Source organism: Dama dama, chromosome 19 (assembly GCF_033118175.1).
Source record: "Dama dama isolate Ldn47 chromosome 19, ASM3311817v1, whole genome shotgun sequence".
Taxonomy (NCBI): domain Eukaryota; kingdom Metazoa; phylum Chordata; class Mammalia; order Artiodactyla; family Cervidae; genus Dama; species Dama dama.
The window spans coordinates 60,492,138-60,506,506 of record NC_083699.1 but is presented as its reverse complement, the minus strand read 5'-3'; the positions used below and the strand labels follow the sequence as shown (position 1 = coordinate 60,506,506).

Here is a 14,369-nt window from a genome sequence, read left to right as displayed (position 1 = left end):
TTGCCCCCTGCCCTCTACTGCCATCAGCCTCACAATATCAAACAGCTGGAGTTTGGGCAGCTCCAGAATCCAAATTTCTCAGCCTAACATGTGAAGGGGTTGGGGGAAGAAGGGACAGAGGGAGTTGACTAACAGAAGGGTTTCACATGGGACTAACTGGGGCCTGTGCTTCTATCAGAGGATCTTACATCTTGGAAAAATGTAGTCTGCTAAAACTATGTGTCAATAGACAGATTCCATTTGTTTGAGATTTAAGGAGTGTGCGAAATCAAGCATGCAGCATGGGTCATGGAAATGGCCCTGGATTACTCCATTTCTCTGCCCTAGGTTTACCTCTGACTCGAACTTTTATCAATATAACCACCACTTATAGAGAACCCACCAAGGAGTACATTAAATAAATATGTAAAACAATGGTCAAGGCATTAGAACTGACCAGTCAGAAGAAGTGCTAGCTGTAAACAACTGGTATTCTTGTACCAGATGACCCACTAAGAATCATATACTAAGAGAGAGACTTCATATATGTTATTTTGAATTTTCACAGATGAAAATTTAGAGTATCCAGGGATTTAGAGTATCCAGGCTCAGACAGAGTATCCAGCTGAAGACTGGATCCAAATCCAGATTGATCCCACAATCTTGCTTTTTTATGTCATCCTCCCCTTACAGTACCCTGGTCTGTAGGCAGCCTCAAGGACATCTGAAAAATGATTCCTTAAAGAACACATGGCCAGTAGGAACACCTGAATTGGCAGTGTTGGATGAGACAAGTCAGTCCTAGCCAGCTCAACTTGAACAGGGAATAAATGGCATTATACCAGGCTCACCTGTAATTCTGCCTCAACCATGCAATTTAGGGTTTAATTATATGCTGTCTTGAGTTGTTTACTAATTGTTGCAGCGGTCAGTCTTTTACTTTTATTCATCATTCTTCATTCAGTCATCAAGTATATTGGAGCAACTGGGCACATTCCTCCTCTGGCAGCCCTTGTGATAACCAGCATGGAGAGGTAGGCCAACTCAGATAACTATTAAGGACCTACTAAAGAGCAAATGAAAAAAAAAAAAAAACTAAAGAGCAAATAAGGGTTAATTTGCATTTTTTTCCCTTTTGGCTGTGCCACGTGGCTTGTGGGATCTTAGTTCCTCTGCAGTGGAAGCACAGAGTCCTAACCACTGGACCCAGGGAATTCCCTAATTTTCCCATTATAAATTAAAGAATTAAGTTTTACACATATTCTGAGAATGTTTTGTTGAGAAATTGCCTGAATAAATAAAACTTCATATATTCAACAGCTAGAATTTGAAACTAGGCAGTTAGATGCACAAATATTTTATTTCTAGTACCTGTGATCAAGATAAAAAATCTTTATTCAAACATTAGCTTTGGGAATAGGAATGTATACAAAAGCCAATTTTCTAATTACTGTTAGTATTGTGAATTTTAATATCTAGCCTTTAATCTAGATGTGTTAACTCATGCATCAGAACTACATTCTCTTAAGGTATACAATCCTTGGACTCTTCTATTAATTGCAGTTAGTAAGTCACCTTAGCTCTTTGAATGCATTTGGATGTCCTTTAAAAAAAAAACCAAACAGTCATTTGGTAGCCCACACCAAAGATTCCTTAATTACTTGACAAAATTCAATCATCTTCCTGATACACCTTTCTTACTCCACTAAGAAGTCTGTAATTAATTCATGAAACAGTTGCAGGGAAACCATATGTTGTGCTTGAAAAATCCCAAGTTTTGGAATTAGTACTAGTACACAGTTGGTAGGGATCTTAGGCAAGTTATTTTAGTTTCTTCCATATCTTTAAAACAGAGATAATGAAACCTGCAGGAAAGGGTTGCTGTGGGGATTCAGGATCATATGTACACACAGAATCCAGAAGAGAGGCTGTGAGACATAAGTGCTCTGTAAATGTTAGCTTATTTCTCTGAGAGTTGTTGGGAAGGTTAAGTAAGATCATAAATATAATTGAGCTCACATAGTAAGAAATTATTGTTTTACTTTTCCCACTTGAGCACTGTCTCCACTGTACTGAATATTTGGCAACTGTTTTCTTTATCTAGTCTGTACAGTCATCCAAACTGGATAATTCAATCAACTCTCCACTTGGAGCCTTGTATTTGATGATCTCATTGTTGTGGAAATCTGAGAGATGAAACTATATATTGGAGTCATGAGAGGACAGTTTTGCAATACCAACCAAGAGCCTTTAAAATGTTCTATCTGTTGATCCAAAATTTCTACTCATAGAAATTCACCTTTAGATAATCAGAATTATAAATGAAGATTTATGATAAGATGGTTAGTCAGCTGTGGTGCATGATCATAATAAAAATAGAAATAACCTAAAAATATGACGTTAGGAGGATGGTTGAATAAGTAACCTCTCTTTGAATGGCACACAGATGTTTAAGTTGAACATCGTAGATGATTTAATGACATGGGAAAAATAATCACATTTGAATGTTAAATCTGAAAAGTAGGATCACAACTTGTATATACAGTGAACATGGTTTTACAAAATATTAAAGTACCAAATGTACCAGTGAAGAAACTGACCCCCAAATTACCAAGGCATAAGAATAAAATACAAAGTATTAAATAAAGGTAAAAATTTATTGTTGTTGTTTAGTCATTCGGTCATGTCCAACTCTTTGCAAGCCTATGGATTGCAGCACACCAGGCTTCCCTGTCCTTCACTGTCTCCCAGAGTTTGCTCAAATTTATGTCCATTGAGTCAGTGATGCTATCTAACCATTTCATCCTCTGCCATCCTCTTCTCCTTCTGCCTTCAATCTTTCCCAGCATCAGGGTCTTTTCCAATGAATTGACTCTTCGTATCAGGTGGCCAAAATATTAGAGCTTTAGCATCAGTCCTTCCAATGAATATTCAGGGTTGATTTCTTTTAGGATTGATTGGTTTGATCTCCTTGCTGTCCAAGGGACTCTCGGGAGTCTTCTCTAGCACCACAATTCAAAAGCATCAATTCTTTGGTGCTCAGTTTTCTTTATGGTTCAACTCTCACATTCGTACATGACTACTGGAAAAACAATAGATTTGACTATATGGACCTTTGTCAGCAAAGTGATGTCTTTGCTTTTTTAATATGCTGTCTAGGTTTGTCATAGCTCTTCTTCCTAGGAACAAGTGTCTTTAAATTTCATGGCTGCAGTCACTGTCTGCAGTGATTTTGGAGCCCAAGAAAATAAAATCTGTCACTGCTTCCAATTTTTCCCCTTCTGTTTGCCATGAAGTGATGGCACCAGATGCCGTGATCTTTGTTTTTGAAAGTTGAATTTTAAGCCAGCTTTTTCACTCTCTTCTTTCACCCTCATCAAGAGGCTCTTTAGTTCCTTTTTACTTTCTCCCATTAGAATGGTAACATCTGCATGTCTGAGGTTATTGATATTTCTCCTGGCAATCTTGATTCCAGCTTGTGGTTCATTCAGCCTGGTATTTCGCATGATGTACTTGGCATAGAAGTTAAATAAACAGGGTGACAATATACAACCTTGTTGTACTCCTTTCCCAATTTTGAACCAGTCAGTTGTTCCGTATAAGGTTCTAACTGTTGCTTCTTGATCCACATACAGGCTTCTCAGGAGACAGGTAAGGAGGTCTGGTATTCCCATCTCTTTAAGACTTCCACAGCTTATTGTGATTCACGAAGTCAGAGGCTTTAGCATAGTCAATGAAGCAGAAGTAGATGTTTTTCTGGAATTCCTTTGCTTTCTCTATGATCCAATAAATGTTGACAATTTAATCTCTGGTTCCTCTGCCTTTTCTAAACCCAGCTTGTATATCTCGAAGTTCTTGGTTCACGTACTACCGAAGCCTCACTTGAAGGATTTTGAGCATTACCTTGCTAACATGTGAAATGAGTGCAGTTGTTCGGTACTTTGAACATTCTTTGGGATTGGAATGAAAACTGACCTTTTCCAGTCCTGTGACCACTGCTGAATTTTCCAAATTTGCTGGCATATTGAGTGCAGCACTTTAACTGCCATCATATTTTAGGATTTTAAATAGCTCAGCTGGAATTACATCACCTCCACTAGCTTTTTGTTCATAGCAATGCTTCCTAAGGCCCACTTGACTTCACACTCCAGAATGTCTGCCTCTAGGTGAGTGACCACACCATTGTGGTTATCCTGGTCATTAAGACTTTTTTTTGTATAGTTCTTCTGTGTATGCTTGCCACCTTTTCTTAATTGCTTCTGCTTCTCTTACATCCTTACTGTTTCTGTCCTTTATTGTGCCCATCCTTGCATGAAATATTCTGTTATACTGTATATCCATTTATACTGCCCTTTTAAACATCTTCCAGTTATAATCAGTTAGAATCATGTACTCAGTGAAAGTGAAGTATGGATTTGTATGATGAAAGACAAAAACAAGAGAAGAATGAGTAGAAAAAACACCCTGTTAACAGTGTTACCTGTGGGTAGTGGAATTAAGGTACTTTCCCCCTTCTTTGTGCTTTTCTGTATTTTCTAAATTTTCTTCAGTGAACACATTTTATAATCAGGAAAGCAGACTTATATTAAAACAGAGGATAAATTATCAAATCCTTCTCTTTGCCTACATGTTAGTAATTTTCTCAGCACAATCCTTCCCAGATATCCTTCACCACCAAGGCACTCTTTCTGTTCATGATACAGATGGAGAACCTGCAATACACTAAGGAGGGAGCATCCTCTCTTAATGTCACTCACTGTGATTCCTTCCAGCTCACTCTGCACACTTAGTGATATGGTGATTTATATAGTGACCTTATATGGTGACCTACAGCCTCTGCCTGCCCACCCCCAACATAATAAATGTGACAATCACTTCCTTACTAAATGTTTCCTTCTTGATTAAGGCCCAGGTATCCCCCAAGGAGTAAAATGCCAGATGGAAATCACCATGAACAAAATCAAGAGTAACAGAGAGCAACTGATCGCAAGCCCACACTCCGTTTTGAGATGGCTGGGGGTCGGGGTTGGGAACAGGGTTACAGTGGAGTAGGGAGGGCAGGGATAAGGAAACTGATAGAGTGGGGAGGGGAGATTTAGGCAAGGAACTTGCTCCAGGCAAAGGGAGAGATAGAGTTTCTTACAGGAATAATAATAATAAACACAATTATGTTAATACAAAGAGCCATAAAAATAATAAACACATGTGAGGTGCCAACAGTGTGCTCAGTGCTCCTGCAGAATTAAGCCTGCTCAGTTGTGATTTGCATTCTGTCTGAACTCCAGGGGAAAGAGGAGCAGCTGCATGAGCTGTCTGGGATGGAGAGAAGTACAGGCCATGGGTCTTTCTCTTGGTTAAATACTTTTGGTAAGGACTTCAAGCTTCTTTATTTTCTGTTGTGCTCTTAATGGTTGACTCAGAGTTCAGGGGACACCCAAAGGCCAGAATGGAGGGAATCAAGAGTCCTAGGAGAAAGTCTTCAGAAGAAGACAATGGGAAAGGGTAAGAGACATTTTGAATAGTATATGAAGAAATATGGAAGAATCAGTGTAAGAGTTCCATGCATTGGTGTCTCACATTGTCAGTAGGAGTGGTACTTGGAGTCATCTTTGAAAAGCAGACAACTCAGTACTCTGCTTGAGGCTCTGGGGAGACAGAGTGTTTTCACTGCAGTGGAAGGCTGGCTGGCCCATATCCTTGGAGAATGGCCCAGGATGGCCCCCAAGCCTTGTAATCCTGAACCCTAGAAGAGGATAATAAGGTAGAAGCTAGTATGGTTATTGAGTGGAGAGAAAAATATGTCTTGGAGAATATTAGAGGGAGAATGGTGAAGATTAAGTGGGGAGGGTGGGGAGTTGGAGAAGAAAGGAGAGGAAAAAATACAGGTACGTAGTTCAAAGGAGGAGTTCATAGTCTTTTTCACCTTGTTGAAAATGGATCATCCCCCTTATCTACTTTCCCCTGGGGACAGACCCAATAAGCCAGGCACATGGGGCTGAACATATATCAATAAAGAAACTGGCTCATGCCTGAATTTTCCAAAAGCATGAGCAAAAAGATAGTACAATGTATTGATTAAAAGATATTTCTGTTACCCTTTTAAACATCTTTTGATTCAGGTTCAATTAAAATCATATATTCAATGTAAAGTGAATTTTGGGGGATGAGAAACTAGAGTACAAAACCAAGGTCAGAAAGGTTAGGTGACTTTCTCAGAGTCACACAGTGGCCCCTGCATGGGGGGGCAGTACTCCTGCCACACAGGCTGCAGCACTTTCATTCACCCCACTCTAGGCCTGCCTGACCACCTTTCAGAACAGCTTTCTTCCCACTTTGGCACAAACTCCAGGTTCACTTTGAACAACTGCCTGCCTTAACCCCTCTGGGTCTCAGTTTCTCAACTGCAGTGTAAGGATATGAACTGGATGACCCTTCTGACTATCTCTGTTCCATCCCTTACAGAATAAGAAGACCCCATTTGCCCCAACTCAAAGCATGTTTGACTTCTCAATATCCTACAAAAGTAGTTTTAAAAATGTGGCCCGGGGCCCACAGCATCAGCACCTGAGAACTTAATAGCAGTGCAAATTCTTGGGCCCACCCCAGACCCTGCCACATCAGAAGGTTTTAATACTGCAGCAAGGTTTTAATAAGCCTACAGGGGGTTCTGATGTAGCTCAAGTTTGAGAACTGATACTCTCAGTGTTATCCGCCCAACATTAAAGGGAGGGCTTAACACATGCACACAATTCAGTTCAGTTCAGTCGCTCAGTCGTGTCCGACTCTTTGAGACCCCATGAATCGCAGCACGCCAGGCCTCCCTGTCCATCATAAACTCTCAGAGTTTACTCAAACTCATGCCCATCAAGTCGGTAATGCCATCCAGCCATCTCATCCTCTGTTGTCCCCTTCTCCTCCTGCCCCCAATCCCTCCCAGCATCAGGGTCTTTTCCAACGAGTCAACTCTTCGCATGAGGTGGCCAAAGTACTGGAGTTTCAGCTTCAGCATCAGTCCTTCCAATGAACACCCAGGACTGATCTCCTTTAGGATGGACTGGTTGGATCTCCTTGCAGTCCAAGGGACTCTCAAGAGTCTTCTCCAACACCACAGTTCAAAAGCATCAATTTTTCGGGGCTCAGCTTTCTTCACAGTCCAACTCTCACATCCATACATGACCACTGGAAAAACCATAGCCCTGACCAGCTGGACCTTTGTTGACAAAGTAATGTCTCTGCTTTTCAATATGCTATTTAGGTTGGTCATAACTTTGCTTCCAAGGAGTAAGCGTCTTTTAATTTCATGGAGGTAACTAACTCCTCTGCAGCCGCTACCCCTCCCTGGCCTCAGCTCTCTCATCCTTTTCCTCAAGCTTCCACCCTGGGATGATGAATGGAGGTCAGGCCAGGGCGCTGCAAACTCTCTCCCGACCCACAGCGTAGGTCAGGGGAGGTAGCAATGGGGCTTCGGTTTCCTTATAATTTTCTCAACAGCTGCTGCCCTATTTGGGGGTAGAGGGTAGGGGAGCATTTAATAACAAAGTCTACTTTTAATGATTTATGCAATCGTTTGTTTGCAGAATGGAGACCATTAAGAAGGGCGGGGATGCGTATCAGAGAAAGATGTGGGGAGAAGAGATAGGCGAGAGGAGAGGATAGTGTAGGCGAGCTAGGGTCTGAGGTGAAGCTAAAGAGAAAGTGGGGGTTCAGGGGAGCCCTGGGTGTGGGAGAAAGACGACTTTGCTTTTGGCGTGGGAAAGAACAAGAAGTTGGGGAAAGTACGGGATTCAGGCGCAACAGAAAGAAAATGGGTATTAGGAGAAGAACTGAGTTTGGGGAGACTTTTTTTTCTTCCAGCTTCCTTTCCAAGACTTTCTTGGCTCCACTTTGCTCCTCCCCTCCTCCCCGCCTCCTCTGCTCCCCCTCCCCCTCGCGCGGTAATGGGAGGCTCCTAGGCAGGAGAAGCAAAAGAAGGAATTGTTTGCGAGTTCAGTCATCCAAAAAAGCTTCTTCCATATGGAGGGAAGGGGTGCGCAGGGCGCGGCGTTCCCTGCCTTGTCCTCCTGCTGCCACCGCCGCTGCCGCAGCTCCCTGCCGCGGGGACCCTGAGCCCCGGCCCGCCCGTGTCAGCCGTCGCGAGCGTACACTCATACACGCGCGCACACACACACACTCACGCCCGCCGCAGCCACACGCGCCCGCACGCGCCCCCCCTCTCCGGCCGGCAACTTCTCCGTCCGGGTCTCCTTTGTTGCTCCCGCTGCGGCCGCCCTCCTGTTTTGTGTGTCCCTGGGTGTCACTGTGCGGGTTGTGTGTCCGGCGGCCCCGGGTTGTGTGGCTCTCTCCGCGCCCACGGCGCTGGCCCCCGGGCCCCGGCTCGCCCTTCCTAGGAGCCGGCTGCACCAGAGGTGAGTCACGTCGCTGAAGTTTGTTTTCTTTTCATAAAAAGTTGTGTTTGTTGGTTTGGGGAGCGGAGGGGGCAGGTTGGCTGCGGCAGGCCGAGCGGTGCCGAGGAAGCGCCGGCGGGTGGCTGATGGGGACGCGCCGGCGGCGGGAGCGGTCCCAGCGCTCTGCCCGCGGGCTATGGCGGGGGGCTGCGGCCCAGGCTGGCGGCGGGATGCCGGGCTGCAGTCTCCGGGCCCGGGAGCGCTGCGTCTCGTTCCATGCAGGCGCGGTCTGGCGGATCATTCCCGGAAGCTTCTCTTGTGGAAGAAGGGCCCGGACAGCCTCCCAAACTTCCCCCGAAGGTTGACACCAGGTCCAGGCTCAGAGCGCAGCAGGGCCGTGGGGAGAAGCCCCCATGAAGTCTGCAAATACACAAAACTATCGCACACCCCTTTGGCCTCTTAGTGGGGTCAGAGTTTACCGTCTTCGCGTTTTAAAAAAAAAATTTTTTTTTAGATAGTCTGAACGGACTGGAAGCAAAACAGCGCCAGGAAAACATCCCCCGCTGGAAAGGTGGAAGGGGCGAGGCTGAAGTGGGGGTGTCCAGAGGTGTCTGTGGGCTTGGAGCAGCGTGCGGTCAAATGTGTGTGTGTGTATGTGTGTGTGTGTGTGTTTTCGTGCACAACGTCCTCCTGGGGTTGTGCTCTTGCGGGGGTTTGTGTAACTGTGAGAGGTGGGGAAATGATCCCTTGGAACAAATGAGAAGGGGCTGTGGGGAAGGGCAGGAAACCCAAGAAGAATTTTTTGCTGGATTTTTGAAGGCTCTGCTTAACTTTCAGGATGCCAGTGTTAGTTTGCTCTTCCAGATGGTAAGAGAATTGGGGGTTGGGGGGTGGGGAGAGAACTGGAGGAGATTAAGGAGCCCTGGGGATTTGTTTGCCTAGTTTTGTTTTGGGGATGGGGTTACAGTGGCAGGGTTCCTTGGAAGGTTGTGTGCCTCCAGAGATGTGGCAGTAGAGCTAAGAATACCCAAACCACACACCAGCAATCCTAAACAGGCACTTTCTGGGTGTGGTGGGGTATTCTGCCTTCCCCTATCCCTTCTCAGCAAGCTCGGATGGATTCGAATAAGTTTTTGACCCGGAGTTACCTCTTTGAATGAACTGAGTGAAAAGTATGTTTTGGTTTCAGGCCCTTGTGCCACCTCCAGGTGCCCTGTACCCAGCTCACATTCATCACCTAGATCTTTGTTACCCAGAACTTGGCGAACATTGGGTGGTGAATGAATGAAATTTTCAAAATTCTTGAATGCACACACATTTCTAATTTATTCCCCAATTGGGCCTGCAGGCAGCCCAGCCCTGTCATGGTTTGTCATCTCTTTGGATATAGCCAATAAATCAGTCTTCATTTTCTCAAGGGCAGCATGAAACAGTCTCCTTGGACTAAGGTGGGGGCTCAGGCTCCCAAACATCTGTGTGACCTGTTTTCTGAACTTTACTTAAAGTGAATCTGAGGCAAGAGTTTGACCATTTTGAGGTGTGTAACAGGTTTCTCAGGAACGTTTCTGAGGTCTTATAATTGGTACTTTTTAATGGTTTCATAATTGAAACCCAGAAGGTTCCCATGGTAACCTTGAAGCACCTTGGGGTCCCTGGGACAGAGGCGGGGGGGGGGGGGGGCGGGGAGGTGAGAGAACAGCACTGGAGTTACAGTTTTCCTGGAGCATGAGTGTTTGGAGTGAGTGAATGGAAAATGAAAGAAGTAAGAGTTGCTGCTTTGCTGACATTTCCTGCCCACATTTATTGCCCAGAGCTTGGCTCTTTAAGAAGCTGGAGGCCATCTACACCTATAAAATCTGAGGGTTGAGACACTGTCCTGTTTATCCTCTGTCAAGAGATCTCAGAAGAGTAACCTTGCAAGACACATTTTCTCAGGAGAAATTGCCCAAGCCATAGCGTTGGCTTTACTGGGGAGAGGATGTTGATAGTAGCCAGGATAGTTGGTTCCTTGACCACAGTTGGGATAGGAAGGAGAGGAACAGAGCCCCCCTGCTTAGCTGTTGATTGGTTGGTCAACTTGTGTTAAGAGGGTAATTTATATTCTTTCCCCTCCTCCAAATGGGTCCAGAAATTTTCCTTTCTTTGAAATGCTCTTTCAAATGTTTGGGCTCCTAGTTCTCTTCAGCAGCTTACCTGTGGTTTCCATAGAAGTAAGGAGTAAGAAGGAGTAAGAGATTTTACTCATGAAATAATTCAGTGGACTTTGCCAGGGATCCCCAGTGTGTAAGCTGGCATGGTGAGAAGTGAACCTGGTGGTCATAGTATTCCATGGGACCCTGGGGATCTGAGTTCAGTTTTTGACAAAGTCCCCAGTATGGTTAAGAAATAAGAGTTTTTCCTTCCGTGTCTTTTAAACAAGCGGGGAGAAGCTGAAGAGGACCCAAGTGTACCAGACAATTGCTTCCAGTACTTTCTGGCCTCTGAATAAGAAAGTATTAACCTGGCACCAGAAGATATTGTACATTGGGAGTTTGCTTTCTTTCCTCCAAATTCCAAGCCTCCTTGCTATCTAGGAAAATAAGGTGGGCGGAGGAATGGGAATTGGGGAGGGAGAGAAAAGAAAGTGATTTGGTACAATTTTTTAAAATGTATTTACTTTAACATATGGAACTTCTTGTCATCTCCATGCTTCGATTCAGCAAACCATTTAGCAGACGTTTCTAGTATATCAGACCCCACCCAGACTGGGAGCTTGTTTGTCCCTGAATAGGCTTTCTTAGTCAAAGGACGGTTCTCCAAAGTACACCCCCCCCCCGCCCCAATTTTTATTTATTGTACAAACATCTACTAATAATAAAATGTGTTTTAAAATTAGTCATATTCCTATACAATAACACAACTGTTTCTGCTTATCCATGTGCATACAGACTTTTCACATAGCTGCAATAAAAGTGTAGACTCTCTAGTCAGACAGGCCTGAAGTGTCTGTATACTTTTGACCAAAGGCTCATAGAGAACAGGTATAGCCAGCCTGTCTATCCCCTTTGCTATTGCTGGGAACAAGCTAAATCCTGAGAGTGCTCCCACATGGAGCCTTTACATGTAATATTTTCATTTATGAGGCTGAATCAAATATTTGGGGCTGGAGGGTACGATGGAAGATGGAGTTTGTTTTTAATCTAGAAATCCATGTTTACAAAAAGCCTTCCTAAATAGGGCTCTAGCCTCCTTGGAGCCCTCAGGGTTGGAAATGGGTAGAGAAGGGGAGGTGGAATCAGGAAGTAAGGCTTAAAGGATCCATCTCAAGTGGCACTGCCCTAAGGATTAGGAAACTTGGATGGGAGCCCTGGCTCTGCTGTGGACTCCATTCACACTGACCCCATCCACCGAACCGCTCGATTCCTGTCTCCATTACTACTGTCAGCTCCTCCCTAAACTTGCCTGGTCTCTCCTGCCCTTCCCTTTATTGTTCTACCGGCCCACCGTCTTTTCCATTCCTGCTACCACCATGCTTCTTCATGCCCTGGACAGTTGTGCTGACACATGACTGGACTCCCCACTGTCTACCTAATGCCCCTCCATGCCCATCCCCTGCCACCACCCACCACCACCCATCCTTCATCGGTCCCATAAACAAGTCATCACTCTAAGTTTACAATCTAAATTTCTTAGCCCTGTCACATGTGGCTCTGTCTCATGATGATTACCTTGATAGGACCCTTCTACTCCAGCTTGACCATCTAGTAAATGACCCTTGATTTTGGTGTGTGTGGGGTTCATTCCTTACCTGCTGCCCTACCACCCCCAACCCCTTCCCTGTTAGCCCACCTTACTTTGTATGAGGGCTGCTCATAATGTGTTCTTAACAGATATTTGGTAAATATTGATGAAAACAGTAATGGTTTTGTAAGATCAATGACTGTTTTCAATGTAATCCTTATTCTTCATCCATTGTTTATTCCATTTCTAGCAAAGGGCCAGGTACCTGGAGATGTAAGGAAGCCTATGATTTAGAAAAAAAACAGGCTTTTCTCCGTGTTCTTATTTGTAAAATGTATTAATAAGGAATTAGTCTGGTTTATAGCAATGTACCTTATAAAAAGCAAATACTTTCAAAGTGTTTGTTTATTTTGTTTGAGACAGTTTCTTTTTCCTCAGGCCCAGAACAAACTTCCTGGAACTCATGACCCATAAAGTCTTATCAACATTCACACCGTCTGAGGCTATCAGCAATGAAATAGAAGAAGCAGGTGAGGTTTTCTGCCCATAGTCTAATATGTCTGGCTGCTTGGATCAGTCATATTTTTATAGTTTGTGTTGCCACGTGAGGATAGAATGTTTCTCATCCTTCAGTATTGGAAGGGTCCAGTTTTGAGTGGAATCTGGACAAAACAGGTTGGTTCAGCTCAGATACTCTTATAGTCAGAGCTTCTTTTCCCTCGGGTGACCATGTGGACTCCCCTTTCCTGAGCCAAATTCTGTTCAACCTGTTGGATGTAAACCATTTACTATGGATTTGGAGTCTAAGACTACTGTGGAAAAGTCCTGCTTGGGTGTGGGTGAGGAAAGACCTGTGTTCATGTGTCTACCGATGGTATTACAGCAAATGCCTTCTGGTCTGATGTACCAGGCAGTGTTTATCTCACAAAACCTAGAGGGATTCCATGTCATTCCATCTTCCATCTTCTGAAATAAAGTTAGGAAATAGTTTGTCTTTTCCTAATGGAGAATTTGGCCTTATCTTCAAAGACGGTCTTTGATGTTTGGGACAGAGTTATTGGGCAGTAAGAGTTTTGAAATCACAGGAGAAAGATGAGAGCCAGTGATTCACAATCAACTTACCTTGCTTGCCAGAGAAAATGTTGAGAAAAATCTCAACTACTTCTCCTGGTTAGTAACAGGAAAGTACATAATATGAGTTGAATTTTTTAAAAAATTATCTAAAAGGAGCTGAGCAGCAGAAAATATGGCAAAGAATGCTTATTCTCCTCCAAACTGAGTTTGGACCGCAGTGGACAAGATGAGGGTGATGACTTGTGTGTCGGTTGGAGCCTTCATCCTTTCAACAAGTTTTTTTATTGAGTGCCCAGACTAATATCAGAGCCTGCACCTTCCAGAATTCCATGACTGCAGGGAAGGGACACGCAGGGCACAGCAATGCAAAGTCCAGTGTGAAAGTTCTTGGGCTGGGTCATGAAGCAAGGCTTCTGAGTGGGGAGAGCTAGTATCTCAGGCTGCCCTAGAGGTCGAGGTGGGGCTGGCAGGACTGAAACATCCTTCCTGCAAATGTACTTTTCCTCAGAGGATAATAGGCTGAAGATTCTTAAGACAGGATATTTCAAGTTCGGAGGTTTTTTTTTTTTTTTAGTAAAGTTAAAAACTGGGATCTCTACATTGAATACAGAATGTCAGAAATGTGAGTCTTCAACGAGGTTCTAAAAGCAGTGACTTAGTAGCTTTCAGGGAGCAAAGGAGAAACATGTGATTGTCTTTTCTTTCTCATGCCATCAAATTTTAGCTGTGAATGCCAGAAACATGTGTTTGAATTCATCTTTTCACTTTTCAGTTTTGTTTGCCCTTTGTTCTACTGTCTGGGGTAGGTTTGCTTAGTTTCGAAGTCATTCCCAGAGTGGGAAGTGAGGAGATGTTTATTTTAGGGACACATAAAAGTTGCTGGGCTCTCCATTTGCCCAGGACCCTCCTTGACTGCTAAGAGGTGGCTTAGACAGGATGGGAGCTCCAGGTAAGAGGAGGAGGGTGTGTGGAACCAGCTGACCTTAGAGGTTCCCTTGCCCAGGCCAGGCTGAAATTGGACTCTTAAAGGGAGCACTCCCTCACCCTTCCTGGCCTGCCAATATTTTTCCAGAATAGTCCCAGCCAAGTGGCTTTACTAGTCTGAACTTACCCAACATTACAATCCCAGCAGGTTTATTAGGTGTGGGTCACAGTTAATTGGAGAGGCAAATTGGGGGGTTCTGAGTTTATTACTTTTCTGTGAAAGCAGAG

At 44.2% G+C, this 14,369-nt stretch overlaps 1 protein-coding gene across 8 annotated transcripts in view; it reads left to right on the top strand.

Annotated features, from left to right (window-relative positions):
* The first annotated feature begins 7,977 nt into the window (after nucleotides 1-7,977).
* BOC (BOC cell adhesion associated, oncogene regulated) overlaps nucleotides 7,978-14,369 on the top strand; it is an 83,206-nt gene continuing 76,814 nt past the window's right edge. For 5 of the 8 annotated variants that reach the window (XM_061167212.1, XM_061167215.1, XM_061167218.1 and 2 more), the window contains exons 1-2: nucleotides 7,979-8,384; nucleotides 12,522-12,613. The gene's annotated coding sequence lies outside the window, so the exon portion shown is untranslated. Of the gene's footprint in view, nucleotides 8,385-12,521; nucleotides 12,614-14,369 lie in introns of all 8 variants that reach the window. The other 3 variants (XM_061167214.1, XM_061167213.1, XM_061167216.1) reach the window with 2 other exon arrangements.